Source organism: Panicum hallii, chromosome 6, assembly GCF_002211085.1.
Source record: "Panicum hallii strain FIL2 chromosome 6, PHallii_v3.1, whole genome shotgun sequence".
NCBI classification, from domain to species: Eukaryota; Viridiplantae; Streptophyta; class Magnoliopsida; order Poales; family Poaceae; genus Panicum; species Panicum hallii.
Genome location: NC_038047.1, coordinates 12,443,992 through 12,458,579, shown reverse-complemented (window position 1 = coordinate 12,458,579; position 14,588 = coordinate 12,443,992). Strand labels below are relative to the sequence as shown.

General features: G+C 43.9%; 1 long non-coding RNA gene across 9 annotated transcripts; it reads right to left on the bottom strand.

Moving 5' to 3' along the window:
* Positions 1-336: 336 nt before the first annotated feature.
* Positions 337-9,466, bottom strand: LOC112897989. Of its 9 annotated transcripts, none has more exons than XR_003229806.1 (7): positions 9,071-9,466; positions 8,864-8,949; positions 7,848-8,739; positions 6,616-7,433; positions 5,468-5,674; positions 5,054-5,203; positions 337-485 (listed from the first exon to the last, which is right to left on the bottom strand). It is a non-coding gene; the product is annotated as an uncharacterized LOC112897989 (long non-coding RNA). The 9 variants fall into 9 exon arrangements; XR_003229805.1 differs by having other exon boundaries at positions 5,503-5,674; positions 9,071-9,465; XR_003229807.1 differs by lacking the exons at positions 337-485; positions 5,054-5,203 and having other exon boundaries at positions 5,362-5,674; positions 9,071-9,462.
* Positions 9,467-14,588: the final 5,122 nt, after the last annotated feature.

Genomic DNA, 14,588 nt, shown 5'->3' with positions numbered 1-14,588 from the left:
TAGGTTGTGCTCTCTCTTTTTTTCCGATCTATTAGTTCCTGCTGGCATTTCGTTGATTGGTTGTTCTGTGTATATATATCCAGAGTTTTGATGTTGAATGCAATTGCATAAAAGGGTTGGCAAAATAAATATTTTACTTCTTCCTGGTAGGGATACCATTGTCTTTTCGACAAACATTTAACAGATATGTAACAGCACATAACATCATAGTCACGGTAATTGGTATAGAAGGGATGAGCTTAAATTTTTGATAGCATTGAAGGAACGAGCTAAATTTCGATAGCATTGAAGGGGTAAGTTAAATTTCCAATAGCATTGAGGGAATTTGCCCTTCTTTCTAAACCACCCCCATTCGATTCCAGACATAGTTTAATGTAGTTCTCCATATTTGCTTGGATCAGCTTTTCCTGGTCGTCGTTGAGATCATCTGAGGTTGTTGGTGTAGTCCTGCTAACTGAGGTTTGGAGCGTGCCAGTCAATTTGATCTGTAATTGATGAGGAAAAAATTTAATTAATAAATAATAAGAAACACATCGGCAAGTATTTCGAAAAACTACAGTAGTCCAGACACAATTTGTGAATAACTGAACCCTTAAACAGTAATCAAAGCCCTTTTCTTTCTATGATCGGGAGGGTTAAAACTTGCAAGCGGCACGGTAAGGGTTTTCTCCATTGTGTCAGAAACGGCCCTCCTATGATCGGAAGTTTGGAATGTCTGGCTGACCACCTAGTCCTGAAACAATCCCCACATACCAGTTATTGCGTGTTCGGTTAAACCTAATAGGACTGCAATCTGGCCTACTCGATCTGGTCTTTTCCTCTCACGGGAGTGGTAAAAATACATGGACCCAGCCAGTGTCAAATTTTTGCCGTGAGGCGCAGAGGTGATGCTGCGGTGGCCTGACAGCGTCACTTTGAGGTGACTTGGGCCGTGCCGTGCTGGCCGAGCCTGGCCTCTCATACCTCGTGCCATGTCAGATCTAGAATTATAAGCATGTAAGGCACGTCGTGCTATGCCGTAACAGCACGACAATTGTTTTACTAGGTCCAAGCACGGCCCACGGCACGTGCCGTGCTCGGGCACGTGCCAGCCCAAGCACGGCCTTTAGTATATTTTCAGTTATCATTTCGTGGATATTCATATGTTCAAGTACTGGTCGCTATGTGAAGAGATTTCTATGCATACAAAATTAACTGTTAATTAGAAAGTAGCATAAATTGATTGATATTAGAATAACTGGCTACACACAGGTCAACGGCCCATTTCGTGCCGTGCTGCCCAAGCACGGCCCAAAATATAGGCTGTGCTATACGGCCTCTCGTGCTAAGATCATAGGCACGGCACGGCCCTCGTGTTCATGTCGTGTCGGCATGGCCCAAAATTTTTCGTGTCGTGTCGTGCCATGCTCAGGTCGTGCTAAAGACCGTGCCGTAACTCGCCCAAGAATAGCACAGTCCAAGTCCCAGTTCTACATATGATCATGATTGGCGCATGGAGAAGGAGAAGTCCAGCAAGGGTGTCCAAGTCAAGAAGGAGGCTCGAGGCTAATTCAGTTCGAGTCGCCAAGGTGGGGGCCCAAAGCAATTCAAGTTCGAGTGCACCTCGGAGTCCAGGAGCAGCACACACAAAAACGACGCTTAGGTCGCATACGCAGTCCGTTTTGGACGTTCTTTATAGAAATGGAAAGGAAATTTTATAGAGCTTCCAATGGCATACATCAAAATTCTACATGAGTCAGCGAGAATCGTCAAAATAAGTGGACGTCCAGAATCTGTTAGGATGCTGCGCCACTGTCTTTTGGACCGTTGGCCCGTGTATCGTGTTGGAACCCATAAGGGCGCATCCAGGGGGTCATCCATGACATAACCCTCATATATTCAGTAGCCGCCGTCACATTAGGGTTTGGATTTTGTTTAGTTCTAGTTTTCAATTGAGAAACTGAGATTGATTTATTATAATTGTGGCGACAATTCCTTTTACGGTGATCCAGGCCCCTGTTCTTGTTCTCCTCGACTGTGTCAATTAGTCGTTTCGAATTGAGGGCTCCAACCTTTTACTCAGATCCGTTTCATATACATCTGCAAGATCCGTTTCATATACATCTGCAGTTTCAGATTGCTTGTTTATACTTTCTTGCTTATGTTCTTCGATTAGCTTGCAGGTAAAAGCCTTCTTGGCGAGGTTAATCAATTTGTATTTGGTTGATTACCAATAGAGTAGCGGTGTAACGATTGCAGAGATTCGAGTCGTGACTGATTAGAACCCCGAATCCCGAACGTCAAGTTCTCCACCAATCGAATCTATCATACTTATCGTAAGATCGTCTATCATATCTATCAGAAGATTGGGCTAGTGCTACATCAGCGATGATGGTGATGGTGTTGACGGTCCATAAATACCATAGCTGACCGTCAACTCCTATATAGAATAGTGACAAAACAAACACCAAACTAGATATAGGAGCTTATCTCTAACCATTCGTACAAGTTTCGGTGAATCACATTTACAGGAGACCGTGTCAACATATGGAGGAAAACCGTGCCCAAACAAAGGAAAAAAGTACATTTCAGAGCATTCTATAGAAGCACAAGAATTGGATGGCCCACATCCCAAAGCAAATCAATCCAAGAGGGTAAGAAACACACCTCCGACCAATCAGAAAACAGACACACGGATTCAAGGGCCCACAAATAGGAGAAAACCACCTAAACTTACCGCCAAATACTATGTACCCACTTGGGGACCAACCTGGCAGTGTCCCAGACGAAAGGCGGCGCGAGAGGCTGCAACCAGGGGTCAGCCGAACCCTAGGTTTGGCCTAACCTAGAGGGCTTCCCCGCTCGCTCAATTTTTGCAGGAAGATCCCCGCCCTTCCCCAAGGCGGTTCATAAGATTTCGATACGTAATACCCGCCAGAACCGACCTCTAGCAGCTATATAAGAAGGATGAGAGCCCCTCATTCAGCACAACACAAGTGAAGGAGAAGAGATGTAAAGGGACTCCACCTTCAGCCTACTTGTGTAGGATTAGGATAGGTAGCGTGGGAGGAGAAGCATGGAGAAGAGCCGGATATATCAGCCTCTCTACTACCTTGTACCTGGTCAGATACGAATCATTTGAGTAAATATCTGAGTTTATCTATAGTGGTAATATTCTTGGCAAGTTTATCCTTTTGTTATTATTCGTTTGTGGGTTAATCATCCACTCTTACAGCGGATACTCTAGTAGAGGGCAAGCCTGCAGAGGTGGCATGCTCGCGGAGGTCGGAGACCATCTTGCAGTGCGTGACACCCATGTCGGCGGTGCGGACCGCTGTCTCGTGGTGGCCACGTAGGCGGGTGTCGAACTGGCAATGTAGGGACTTGTGGAGGAACTTGGGGAGCTCGGGAGGCACTGGAAGTCGGTGGTGGCATGAGGCCCGACAGTGGCGGCATACGCCGTGTCGGCAGATGAACATGAGAGAGAATGGAGAAGAGGGAGGGAAGGGAGGAGGAAGACAATGGTATTTTTCAAAGAAAACTTTATAAATGCATCGAAGGAGTACATAATGGCATATCTCAAACACCTATGAAATTGTAATGACGTGATGATATGATGAATAGTAACGGTGTATCTCCGAAGCCTGACCATTGCAATGTTACAAATCCAATTAACCCTTCTTGATTTGGGTGTGAATGTCGCACATGCCGGTGAGGCGAACCAAGTAGCTAGCGCTACATGTTGGCCCGTGTGCTTCAGCAAGGGAGGGTGGTGGTGACGCAAAGCAGATAGAGTGTTAAGCAAGATTCATTGCTAGTCTCGCTGTGCAATTTTTCATCTGCAAAAGAGTTGTTGCATGCTCTACGCACTACTACAAAAACTATTTTTTAGGGGCGCTCACTTTTTTTTAGGGTGGTCCTATAGAAATTCACCCATTTCTGGTAAGCATCATTTTCTGAGGCGGGTGATGGTGTCACTCGTCCCTAAAAATAGTATTTTCAGGAATGGACGACATCATCATTCGTCCCTAAAAATGCTAGCAGCTACCTTTCATCCTTCTCCCGACAACACCATGTTTGGTCGGGGAGGTGCTGCCCAAAAACCAAAAAAAAATGGAAAGATGAGCGATTTATTTGGTCTTATCGATACGCCGTTTGGATTTTTAATATCATGCTTGTTGAGAAGAAAGGTTCAGGTAAACTTAGAGTTTGCATTGATTTTAGATCTTAACAAAGTTACTCCTAAAGATGAATATCCTATGCCTGTAGCCTATATGTTGATTAATGATGTTTCTAAACATAAAGTTATTAGTTTTCTTGATGGTAATGCTGGTTACCGTCAAATAATCATGGCTGAAGAAGATAATTCTAAAACAACCTTTAGATGTCCAGATTTTGTTGGTTTGTTTGAGTGGGTTATTATGACTTTTGGTTTAAAAAAATACCAGTGTGATTTCCCGAACCATCAACAATACTTTTTGTTGATAACTGATAACTATGATAATTGAATTATCATCGATAATTTTCTTTATTATAGTGGTAGAACCTCTAGGAACAATTAAGGTGCTGATAGGGATGCGTTTGACTCTGGTATTTGGTAACCCGACGATCCAATGCATGGAATTGAAGGTATAGACCGTGATATATCTATAATTAAGTTCAGTTTTTGGTTTGTCACTTGCGGATCCATTGTCCTTTATTAATGTTTCAGAAAATGACCTTGACCAAATGGAACCAGAAGATGTGGGTCCAAATTGTTATGACGACGACCAGGCAAGGGTATTTCATCAACGGGGTATGTATTTCATGATGACGAATATTTCACTTGTAAAATCCCATTTGTTGGTATAACCTAATAACTAATTTATTTAAAACGATGTCCAGTGTGAATATGCTAGAGATCATGGGACGGTGGAGTCTGGTCCTGACCATTATGATGCAGTGTATGCCGACCTCCCTAAGAAGCATCAAGTTCTTTAAAAGGCAAAATTTTGCGAGTTTTGTCGTACAAAAAAATTTCCAGGTTAAGGATCTGCTTTCTGCTACAAGAAAGGGAAGGTCAATATATACATACCAAAAGTGCCGATTGAGCTATGACGATTGTTTGTGAGACAAACTGACAGTGATGCAAAGTATTTTCACAAGCACATTCGATACTCCAACTTGCACTTCTCTTTTACCAGTTTTGGAGTTTTGGAGTTTCAATTGATCGTCATCTCGCATCCTGGTGTATATACATTTAAAGAAAGTGGTTAGAATTCTATAAATTGGATCAGTTTGTCCATGGTGGGAAAGGGCCAAAGCATATGCAGCTCTATTTTTATGACTCGGATGAAAGTATATCTCACCAGGTTAAGAGGTCTCCTAATCTTGATGTTAGTCTGATACGCAAGATTCTTAGTATTTTAGATGGCAATCCATATGTTCGTATGTTCAGGTGTCTCGGTACCATTACAAGTATTGAGGAGTGCACTATTAAACTAAATACCTGTATTTCTATCGATCAGAGGAGGTAGGATGCACCTGAAATGGAACAGGATCCAGCCATATGGGTTGATGGAAATGACCCTCACTATAGGTTCTCTTAGAGCATCATCGTGTATGGGAATTCAAACCGTCCACAATATATCAGAGCATAGCATGGTTGCTATGACCCTTCGAGTTATCCGTTATTTTTCGCTGGTGGTGAGACTGGCTGCGAGGATAAGAAGATAGAGTTTCAAGATCAACCTCCCTTGAAGATGAAGAGGAAGTATACCATGTGTAAAAGATCAGATTTGTTTTATCAGTTGTTCTATATTATAACATATAATTTCTTAGTGTTATTAAAATAATTTTGTTACAATTAGCGGCTTGTCCCTTGTTCTTATATGTTTCATTTCAATGTTACATAGATGTCCATCAAAATGACATTAATGGTGGGGATGATGATGATAATATTCGCGGTTTTTAATTACAATACTAATAAATCATGAACATAAATGATATTTGTTATTAATGTTTTATTTTTCATAAATCTCTATAGCATGGTTATTATTGTGTAGGTGATGATGATGAAAGTGAGAATGGGGATGACATTGATGACGACGGAGAAGGTCCAAGCCTGTCATTAGTTTCTCAAATATTTATTATTAGGGTGTATATGAGAAATGGTGAATCACGTAAATATTTTAGTATCAGAGCATATTATTGGTTCAAACTACATATACGTGAATGAGAATTCATTATTACTAGCTATGTACCCGTGCATTGCTACGGGTTCACATCATCAAATGGCACCATACTATCATAGAGTACATTATATTGATGAATCCTAAAACCAAGCTAAAAAAGACGATAGTATGGCATAATCAACAAAATGAAAATACATGGCATTTTTATCGAACTCTGCAATGTCTATATTCAGGAGCCAAGTTTCAAGCATGCAACTGCAGCACAAGGTAAAGAACAGAGTTCCTAAAAGCGACAGAGAGACACTATTAGGAACGATTAGCATATCCAATGATTGTGGAATTTATACCAGAGTAGTGCAAGAATAGTTGACACATGAACAAAAATTATCAGAAGGAACCAGTAAAAGAAGCTCAACCCGAATGGCTATTCACATAAACTGAATGGATATAGAAATAAAACTACCTCATGTACAGGACAGATGGAAGGCCACAGAGTTCTTAATACATTCCTCATCCACGGATTCATAAGCCTAACCATGTTTCCTGCATCTTTCTTTATTTTGGGATCAGTTTTCTATCAAACCTTCATGATAACAAATGTAAGACAACCCTAGAACATACTTACAAAAGTCTCAGATTGAAGGCAAGCTGAATGTTCATAGCAGGATAATGTAATTCATGTTCCCTGCTACCAGGCTGACATGTGGAACCACAGATTAAAAGAGGACACATCATTTACGTTTAGATGGTCGGCAATTTTTTATATGGGAGCGTGATGACGCACCATGTTTTGCAGAAATTGCAGCAACATCCTCTATATTTCAGGCCATTGAAAGTTAGTTTGAAAGTCTGAACTCTGAAACAACTGCACCTTATAGTTAATATGAAATGGGTTCGCTCCTGATTGGCAAACTCACTGCTTGTGGCCATAATTAGCACGGTGACAAATTTTTTCCTCTTTCAGCCACAATTTTATTTGTATCAGGGTTGGGATTACTGAGACATAAAATTGAGAAATTGTGCATTGTATAGTACAATCTGTGCATGGTTGACCAATTCTTTAAAGGTTATGTCGAGAAGCCAAGGACGCACCTAATGGTTGAATGTTGACGCTAGCATTTTGATGGCTCGCTCACAGAGATGGACTTGAGCGCCCAACCTTTTTCCAGTGCCATAAGAAAAATTCAAAGACTTGCGAACCATAACCTGGGCATAAACCATTTGCACCCATTTATACATGAACCTTCTTTTGTCTGTTAAGGTTCTTACTTCATTTGCCTCCTGTCAGTTGATGAACATGTGATTAGTATCCTAGTTCCCCCAAAAGATGCTTGAGCTTTCATAGAAAATGATAGAAATTAGCACTGTTAGCTTTAAATATAGTGATTCTTCTCTGAAATTAAAATGAAACTCTCTCTGTGTGGAACCTTGAATTAACTGTTACAATATGGGCTAACCAGTTAAGTACCATGTTCAGGATGATCACAAGAATCAAGATATAAATCAAAATGGATTGCTATTTATTTCTATGAAGAATATTTATACAAAATAATATGCTGGCATTTAACACTAAAATAGTGAGCCATTAACATTGCAGGAAACATGCATAAGAACTCAAGAAGGGTAAAAATAGACAAATGCCACAGCTGCATTTAGTAACAATATAATATTATCAATACATTTTCTCTGACTCACCATTTGTTGCGTCATAGTGCTCTTGTTCGGATTTCTTGCAGAGGAATCATTATCATTGAATATCAAGGGCGGGATATGATTAGTTGTGGTTTTTCTTTGGTGTCCATTTGCATAAGAAGAGAGCCACCATACCATGGAAAGTGCGCTTCTGTGCGGTCATACCCATATGTTGTGTCCAGGTAAACCAGAAGAAACTCCACCTAGCAAAAGTTCTTACAAACCACAAATATCAGAATTCTTGTGTAAAGATGTAAGGCAAATCTGGCATCATTGAATAACTTCTTTATCCCCAAAACAGACAATTATTTCAAGAACTAAGCTAATATGCAGAAGTCCGTACTGTATGACACAATCATAATGTTTGGCCTGCAAAATAATGGCTTATAAGATCTAGACTCCATAGAAAGTATTGTATGCCACAGATCTAGAATGCAAAATATATCAACAGAACATTGACTCCAACCATGATAATATGTAGCATACAATGCTGCAATCATAACTATCTTATCCATCGCCAAAACCAATTCGTAACAATATGCAAAAGACCATTCTCTAATGTTTCTGGTAGTTGATAAAAAATGGCATATTTTGAGTTTTCATTACTGAAGACCACAAAAAAATGACCAGGAAATAACATTTTGTTTCAGTGTCCTTGAGAAACTCTTGTACATAATCTTACCTCAAATATATTGATTCACGCATGTCACTTTTATTTTTATCACAGCCTCCAGCAAAGTCATGGATCTTATACTATTCTTATTTCGATAAAAATAGCAGAAAATGCAATATGTCAAAACTGAATATCGTGGAATGCACTGACTTCTCACATCCGCAAACAGTTTCGATTGTGACAGAAATAAAGCAGGAGATTCAGCGTAAACATACAACCTGCCTGAAGAAAACAGCATGCCAAAAATTAATCTCAAATCATAAAATTGACAGTAGTTACCTGCCTACCTCTCGCTAGGAATAAAATTTGAGATAAGCGGGTGGCGAGGACGGAATCTTGTTTGTACCTTGAGCAGGCAGTGTTGGGGATGGACAGGTTCTGCTGGAGATGGAGGATGCTGCAGGCTCTAGAGCTCCGTGTACAGCGGATCCACTGCAAGAACACAGCCACCCACCGGCATGAGAGCACGTGAAGCCGAGCCTGAGATGACCCACGGGAGAGAGAGAGACACACACACACACACTCTGAGAGAGAACCCCATCGGCCCGCGTACCAAAGTTGGATGGGGCCTGGAGCGGCGGCGGCAGCATCGATGGGAGGCCAGCCGAGGTAGAAAGGCTGTCTCCAACGCGCCCTGAGCCCGACGGCTACGGCGGCCAGGCAGTGCAGCGACAGCTCGGCCACGCAGCTGCGCAGGGCGGTGGGTGGAGCCGCCAGTTGGGGGCTGGGGAGCCGGGGAGAGGAGGGCGGCTGACCGACGCTGGGATTAGTGCACTGGGCATCGTCGCTCCGCGTGTCGTCGATGGGAGGGCGGCCGGTGTCGCTCCCGTCTCATCGCAGGGAAGGGACGCGGGGGCGGAGAGCAACCGCGAAGAGAGGAGATGCGCGGTTGAGGAGAATGCCGGGGGAGGGGGCGACGGGGTGCGGCGCGTGCGTGCAGATCGTGGGGAGAGGAACTGGGCGGCTTGGATGTGCGGAGGTCGCGGGATCTCATCCGTTGGATTGCCATTGGACGGCACCTGGTGTCGCATAGTAGAATGACGATGGTTGACGGGTCTGGTGACGCACCAAAAAATTATATCCCAATTGTTTCTTTTTGGCGGTAGAGATTTTTTTTGTTAGGCGTCTTTTTCAACAATTCTTGGTTGATATGTATGTCAACATTTAGTCGGTGTGTTTGGATTGGTATTCCAAATTAGAATATCAAGCCCTTCATATATATCCTTGTTTATTTGAACTTGTTCGAAACACATATCCCATGTTGAGTATGCACAGGCACTAGTAACATATCCATATTTTTGTCAACATGGGTTGCTTGACACGCTTGCCACCGAGGAGGCTCATGCTTCTGAGGCATGTCTTAGGATTTTTCTGAGCAAAGATTTCCGTGGAAGTGATCATGATGTACAATAAAGATTTATGGATGCAATGATCCTAGTTATATGATATGGGAAGCCAGATTATTTTATGATCATGACATGCAATCCATATTGGGATGAGATAATGGCTGAGATGTTGTCGGGGCAAACACCGTAGGATTGCCCTGATGTGGTCGCTAGGATGTATCTTGTCAAGCTTTTAGACTTGCAAGATTTCTTGATCAAGAAGGGCTATTTGGGAAAGTGGCACATATGCACATGTAACAAGAGGGGCCTTCTACGTGACCATTTCCTGTTGGTTATGAAACCAGGGAGCAAGTTAAAAAGTCTAGATGATTTTGATAAGTGTATTTCGGCCGAGATTCCTGACCTAAATAGTATCCGGAGAAGTGCATATAGTTGTATGCAAGCATATGATGCATGGTCCCTTTGGTACTCTCAATAAGGATTGCCCATGTATGGTGGACGGTTAATGTCATTTCCACTATCCTCGACAATTCAGTGATACAACGTAGCAAGTTAAAGAGTCTTATCCAATTTACAGGAGAAGGGATGCTGGACAGAAAGTGTATTTGAGAAGGGCTTGGCTTGATAACAGATGGGTGGTACCTTACAACCCAATGCTTCTTATGAGGTATAACTCACAATAATGTTGAGGTTTGCAGCAGCACCAAGTCAGTCAAATATTTCTACAAGTACATTTACAAAGGTCATGATCATGCATCATACACGGTTGAACCCAAAGAAGGAGGGCAAAAGGTAATTAATGAGATAAAGCAGTATCGGGATTCAAGGATGATAACTGCTATAGAAGCTATTTATAGGATATATGGTTTCAGGTTGTATTTAATGTCTCCTCCCATATTACAGATGCAGGTTCATCTTCATGGCTTGCATATGGTTGCATATAATTCTACAAACAATTTGAGTGGTGTGGTGCAAAGTGAAAAATCACAAAGGTGCAATTGGGCGTCATGCCATCACATGTCCATAAATGGTGGAGCATTGCTAGATACCAACAACAAGTTCGCAACTCTGCAATCGGAGGCGCCAGCGCCCCGAAGTGATGATGTGCGGCAAGAGCTATGTCGACTGCAAGATCAAGTGAGCTGACTAGGAAGGAGGCTTCAGGACTATGAAGCTCCAAGGTCTGCATTAATGCGTACTAGGGGTAGAAGAGAACACCTCCTGCCCAGCCATCATCCCCAACATCAACGCCAAACTCTAGCACCTCGTTGCAGATCCTCGCCGCCTCATGCTTTCCAACGGAGAGCAACCGCGTTGCCTCCATGATGGAATCAGTGGTCAAGGCACTAGGATTACTCTGCACCCCCTCACCGACCCAAGTGTGGCGAGTTTGAGAATCCGCATCGGAAAGGGGACCTACCCAAGTTACTTCTCCTCCTAGACAGGAGATCCATATACAGAGAAAACAAGGAGAGAGCCTTCCTACCATGGCTGCAAGTGCAACACAAGCGGCACCACGAATCCTACCCACTCCACCAATCCCTCCAAGAACTCAACACCTACCAACAGAGAATCAACACAAGGGGGAAAGACGTCAGAGGAACCGCTATGCATTGTACCAAGAAACTTGAAGATTTGGTCTTAAAGCACACACAAGTTTGCATCCGAGCTGATGGTGAAGTCCACAAGGAGAATGATAAGATCACATTCCGCACCTCCTCTACTTTAGAAAGGGATGAGAGGTACAATTACCTTCTCAGCCGCCTGACTCTAAAGCCACGGAGGCCACGTGCAAGCGCTACCGCCAAACAAGAGGAAGTGCCTGCTCGACAAGCTCCTCCAACGATTCTTCGGCGAGATGATGATCAAGTCATGGCTACCCCAAATACACCCTCACAAAAAGATCAGCCAGAAATGGTTGAACCGCCTACACTGATGGAAGGGATCGAACAAGCATGACCCGAACAGCATGGTTGTACTTCTCTCCAAGCTCAAGAAGATATTGCCACCATACGTAGGGAGGCGATCCCACAGGTGAAGGCCACATCACCTTCAAGCGAAGTTGAACAAATGGTTAGTGCCTCATTGCAAAAAGATGGGGAGGGCATGGCAGATCCACAAAAGGATGTTGTCATGTGCATTATGTTAGCGAAACACCTGGCTCCCGAGTCTGAAGCTAAGTGGGTGCCACCTCATGAGTTTAGCTATCCGTCTGATGAAGAAATCATGCCAAACCCGAAGGCAAGCTTCACCAAGATGATCCTACCTCGCCTAGGTCATGTTCGCTCATGGTTTAGAGGATCAGAACGAAATCATATTCTCAAGAAGATGCAAATGCTACTGCACCGTGCCTCCGCATCACTACGGGGAGAGGTTCATTGTCTGATGGCGACCAAAAGCCTTTGACGGGCATATCCCCTCAGCGGTACATCAACATCACCTCACGGATACCCCGGAACTCATATGATTTGCAACACATAGTGGATCAGACCGGAACACGCACACAGCTCAAAACCATCACATACAAGAAAATGAAGGGAATCATGACTGGTGCAGAGGGAGAAATTGGAGATCCAAGAGATGGCGAGACTGCAAGCGACTCTGAATCATCCTCACTAGAGATACATCCAGACTCACCTCAGTATCATAATCTTGCCCCATTCATCCTCTTTGATAGGGAGGACTACCTAAATATCTTCAATGCAGCACCAGCACATATGGCGGTAGAGGACGGACAAGGAAAGACCAGGAACAATGGTCAACACTCACCAAGAAGAGCCCAAATGGCCAGCCTAGAAGAACAATTATAGCAGCAACGACAGATGATGGACCAACTAACGACAAGGTTTGACCGATTAGTCGAACTAGTCGCATCCTCAACTCAAAATGCTCCAAGCAATGATATGCGCCCAAGTGTTAAAGATTCGCAGGTTGGGTGCTCCCCGCCGACCATTAAACTTAGCCTCCACATTTGCCAAGACAGGTCCTGCTTCGGCCACACTGCAGGACATGATTGAAGATTTCATGACCAAACCCCTCGGGTGATGGAAACTAAGCTCGAGAAGCCATATGAGTCATGGTGTGATCTAGTGCCATTCCTAGCTGGCTGGCATCCGCCTAAGTTCCGCCAATTCAACAAGACCGGAGACGCAAGAGAGTACCTTGCGTATTTTGAGGACGCATGTGGTGACGTAGCAAACAATGCATCGTTACTACTTCGATAGTTCTCTGGAACATTAACGAGTCCAGCCTTCCACTGGTATAGTCATCTCCTAGTTGGATCCATCCATAGTTAGGCAGGTATGAAGGAAGTCTTCAAGAAGCACTTCGTCACCATGAAGAAGGACTTCTCCATCATGGAACTATCACAAGTCAAGTAGAAGCGTGATGAGTCTATTGATGACTATGTAGTGCGCTTCCGGAATAGTTATGTGCGTCTTGCAAGAGAGATGCACCTTGAAGACGCCATTGAGATGTGTGTTAATGGGATGCAGCAACATTGGTCACTTGAAGTTTCCAGGCATGAGCCTAAGACATTTAGTGCTCTGAGCTTAGCGGTGGCAGCTATGAAGATTGAGTTCGAGAAGTCGCCAATAATTATGGAGCTGTATAAAAATGCTAGCACATTTGACCCAACCAAGCGCTTCAATTCAACATCCAAGATGAATAATGTAACACCCTGATGTAATTTTTCCTAATTTTAATGAATTTGTTTGGGCTTAAATAAAATTTTCCAGAGTTTTCTCTAATTTACCTTGCATTTAAAGTAATTTTAAAACGCAAAGAATTAAAATTTATTTTAGGTTCAACATGTTTGTGCATTCATGCTGGTGCATAAGTTTTATTTGGTTGAGTGCATAGGGGTTGAATTCAAATAGAATCGAGTTGGTTTGAAAAAGAAAAGGGAGGAAACAGGAAAGTAGGTCAGTCATTCCTTCCTTTCTCTCAGTCATTCCTTCCTTTCTCTTAGTCATTCCTTCTGTTCTCAGTCATTCCTTATATTCTCAGTCATTCCTTCCTTTCTCTCAGTCATTCCTTCCTTTCTCTCAGTCATTACTTCCTTTCTCTCAGTCATTCCTTCTGTTCTCAGTCATTCCTTATATTCTCAGTCATTCCTTCTTTTCTCAGTCATTCTCATTCTTTCCTCAGTTATTCCTTCTTTCTCGGTCATTCCCCCAGCTCGACCCCACCTGTCGGCCCCTTCTTCCTCCTTCTTCCCCGGCGCGCAACGACTTCCGAAGTCCCCGGCCGCCGTGATCCAGCCTGGGCCCGCACGCCAATGTGGGCCGCTGCCCTACAAGAAGGTTCCGCACCCTAGAACCCTAAACCTAGCCGCAGCAGCACCCCTGGAGACCCGCGCGCCGCCGCCTCCTTTTTCCTCCGCCGCGCTAAGCCCTCGGCCTCACCGTGGTCCGGGCGCTCCGCCGTGCCTCAGACCGCCACGACCTCCGCGCCCGGTTCCCCTCGCCATCCCGAAGCTCTCCGAGCCTAGCAATTGGATCCGACGCCTTCGTATCGACGGGATTTCGTCACGAAGCCGCCGCCGGTGAGCCGCTCCGCCGTTCCAATTTGTCGCCGCCGGCGTTCGTGGGTCCCCCTTAACCCCTTGAGCACCTCCACAGGAGTCCCCGGAGCCGATCTACACCAGCCAAGGACCCCGGCCACCTCGGCATCACCCATCCCCGCGGGAGCCCGATCCTCTCCGCCGCCGGACGTCGTCGTCTT